A 3,908-nucleotide genomic window follows, 5' to 3' on the forward strand; every position below is an offset into this window, starting at 1 on the left:
TATAAGACGACCCCCCACTTGGAGGCATATTTTTCAGGGCCAAAAAATCGTCTTATACGCCGGCAAATACGGTACATACATGTGGCTCTGAAGTGAAGTTGAAAATGAAAATAAAATAAAACTATCAAAGTTTCATTTATAAAATTTTTAAAGGATATTATTCACATAATGGTGATTATATAAACATATATTTATGGCTCTCGAATAATTTTTAAATTGTTGTGAGGGACAGGATTGGCCCTTTCAGGGATCATCTTTGAGACAGAATGTACCCAAAGAGCCACGTGTAGCTCGCGAGCTGCAGTTTGCCGCCCCCTGCATTAGGGGAAAGATGGTTTAAACTGGACTGTGGGGAATAGTGAGGAGAGTGTTAATTTGGGATGATTTAGGGGAGCAGAAGGGTACTAGGGTACAGGAATATGCTAAGTCCGACAGCAGTCTGCAGGCACTGGGATCCGGGGGGAGGGCCAAAGGGGACATGAGAGGGTGCCAGCACACCTGCTCTGGGCCCTCCACGAGGTCGAGGAGGCAGCCCGCCCTTCTGCCTTCTGTCTTCACCTTCCCCTTCTCCATTGGATGAGCAGGCAGCCAGTGGCTGTGAATTAATTTAAATCATCTCCTAGTACAGAAGAGTGTGCACCCCGGGCCAGGTGTGCACGCAAGGGCTGCCCTCCTCCGAGGGTCTAGGCCTACACTGTCTGGGGACTGAGGTAGAGATGGGCATGGATGGGGGGGCCTAGAACACAGAAAGAAGGGATAGACATGGCCCTGCTGAGTAGTCTGCCCACAGTCCCTTTGCTGGGGCGGCAGGGTCTGTCACCAAGAGGCCGGGGGACCCATTTACTTGTTGAACCCAGAGCCTCCCCATTCTCACAACAGTTTTTTCCCACACCAATTTTTAAATGCATGGAAAAGCCTTAAATCCAAGTGTATTCATATTCATAGTTGTATTTATTCTCAACCTTTTTTCAATTAAATGTTGAGACTAATAAACTAATAAACTCTAATATAATAAAGGCTAATTATTTTTCCAATGCCTTTGGTACATGCTGTCTCTTTCTTCATTCACAAAAAGATTTGCTTTGTTGTGTAGGAAAAACCCCTGGGTCAGCTCATCCTGAGGTGATGTCCTCATCACCTCATTAGGGGATTGACAATAATTCACAGATCTTTGGGGATAATCAGCAGGCTTTCAAATACTGCCTGGACTAGTGATAAACACTATTCTTAAAAAAACAGTGTAACCAGGACATGGTTCCCTCAGGCAATTAGCCTGTGTTGCTTGCCATAAGTTACCCTGCCTCTATCCCCACAGAATAAGCATTTAGTCTGTCTGCTCAGAATTATCACGTATTTCCTTCTTCCCCCTAGGTAGATCACTAGATTCTTTTGTGAACAGTGGGCATCAAACATTCATTAAAAAAAAAAACCTAAATATGTATAAAATGCAGCTCTTAATATTTCTCTAGAGCATTAGTCATATTATACAGAATTACAAAATACTATCAGAAAGGGCACTTTACATACCACAATAATCATTTTATAAAGTTCAATTTGACAATTCTAAGCCACATTTAATGTTCTCTGAAAACTCCCACGTGGCAATTGCTCTTTGTCACTTATGAGTCTCTTTCAAGGCACTGTAACATGACAGCCTTTAAGAACTAGCACTTTTTCTATAAATAGACACTAAATTACTTATGCCAAATAAAGTCACATATGCATTTTCATTAAAGTAAATACTATAATAATAAGCAATTTTCCTATATGACCATTCTGGGATTTGTGCAAATTAGAATTTTGCATTCTAGTTTAGTATGAAACATTTGTAGTTCTTCATGTTCACTGATAGGTGGAGCTAGTAATTTCTGAATTAATTATAATATTTTAGCATATTAAAATCTGTATCTAGATGAAGCAGATACTTCAAAGCTTCAAAACTGATGAAACTGCATACTTCTCTTTTAAGGGGTAAAACCATTTGCATTAATATGTGAAATGCACTACTAACACACCCCCTGCTGATTTCATAGGCTTTGCAAGGAGTTATGAATAATTTTCTGAAAATTAAGAGACTGAGCATCAGATATTTATGATGATAAAAATTAGATCTCAAGAACTATTAAAAACTTGGAAGATTCTNAGGAGGTGATGAATTTAAGTAGAGGGAATTAGAAATTCTAACTACGCTCTCATTTGGCTTAAAGAAAATACTTATCTTTAGCTCAGAATGTCTTACTTCTGGAATTTCACTGCGTGGATTACAGCCCTTTCCTTGGCAGGTTGGAATGATTCCACATTGTCTATCAACCCTCTCTCCTCTAACCTTCAGGTCGTCTTACAATAACAAAGGTCCATAACACTGACGACTCCTTATCGCTCCAAATGACTGAGTTCCGTAATTCTCAGGTGGGACGGGGTCCACACAGCATCGCAGGTACACGCTTGTGCCCATATGCCCTCATCCTCCTGAGTTCACCTGCAGCCATGGTTCTGGGGACACTGACAGCTTCCTACTTCCCCTTTGGGGGCCTCCCCAGCTTCTGGTGGGAAAACTGAGTTGGGTTTCCCAAAGGTTTTCAGAGGGTCCTCAGTGGGACTGAGGGTTCGTTGTCCTAGAGCCCTAGCATTTAGAGCCCCTTGAACCACATTTAGTTGGCTTTCTCCCTTTCCCATTGCACGTTTCCCGTTTCTTTACTTGTGTCTCCTGGGATCACCTCCCACATAAACCGCCATCCACATCCTTGCCTCTGGTTTTAAGGCAACACAAAAACTACGATGCTCAGATTGTAAACAAGCCTTGTTTGGCCTTGGTGGCGTGACTGGTCCTCTAATGGTGGTGTCTGCAGGAGGTCGTCCAGTCTGGCCCTTATTCCTATATGTGGGTAGATGGACCGCGAAGCTCGGGAAGTTGCAGCATCAGACCTTTCCCTAAACACACCTCATTCAAGGCCCTGGAACGGACCCTGGAAATGTACTCACGTGGTGGTATGTTTTTGTAAAATTCACAAAATTGAGACATTTTAACCAAAGTTAAGACTGTTGTCTCTTTCCAGGTGGCATACTGGTGTCAGAGGACACTTTGGGAATCTGGTGAAGAGGGGATTTGAGTTAGGAATACACATTTTAAGTGAAAATTTGGAACAACGTTTTAGAGCTTTTCAGTAACACCAATGAAAAATTATAGACTCTTGATTCATGTAAATATGGAATGTGCTCTCTCCTGTCTTTACATTTTATGTATTAAAAGAGCTTAGAGAAAAATTACACATAAAAATATAATGGTAAGTAAGAAACAAAAGCAATAGTGATATATAGAGCAATAAAATCAACAGAAATTATTTCTGATTCACATCTACCAAGATGTGAATTGCAACCAAAAAATTCATCATATCAAATGCAGTAGTAATTTACTAAGAGGAATAAATAAATTGAGTAGACATAATGAATAGGCTTATGGGATGTTTGATAACCCAATTCATAAAGAGGAATGAATCATATGAATGCATTGGAAAAAATTAAATATCTTGATTGTTTGACACCAAATACTGACATCAATTAATATAATATAAACTTATAATACATCACTACAATGAAGACACCTGTGACAAACTGGTTAATGAGTATCATCAATTCAAAGTATTTAAAATTAAACACTGCACAAGAAACTTGGAATGCCCTAAAAACATACAAATCATATATGCAAAAAACTTAACAGAGGTTTTCCGAATCTGACAACAAGCCTAGCAATGTATATAACATTAACAAAAATGACTTGGGAAGCTGTGAGAATTGTTTCTAAACTATCAAAAATAAAAACTGAATTTTAATCAATCAAGGGAGTGCAAAACCTGAATTATCTTTCTCTTCCCTCTATGAAAAAATTCCTAAATATTATCACGTGAAGA

The sequence above is a fragment of the Hipposideros armiger genome, unplaced genomic scaffold (assembly GCF_001890085.2).
Source record: "Hipposideros armiger isolate ML-2016 unplaced genomic scaffold, ASM189008v1 scaffold_86, whole genome shotgun sequence".
NCBI classification, from domain to species: domain Eukaryota; kingdom Metazoa; phylum Chordata; class Mammalia; order Chiroptera; family Hipposideridae; genus Hipposideros; species Hipposideros armiger.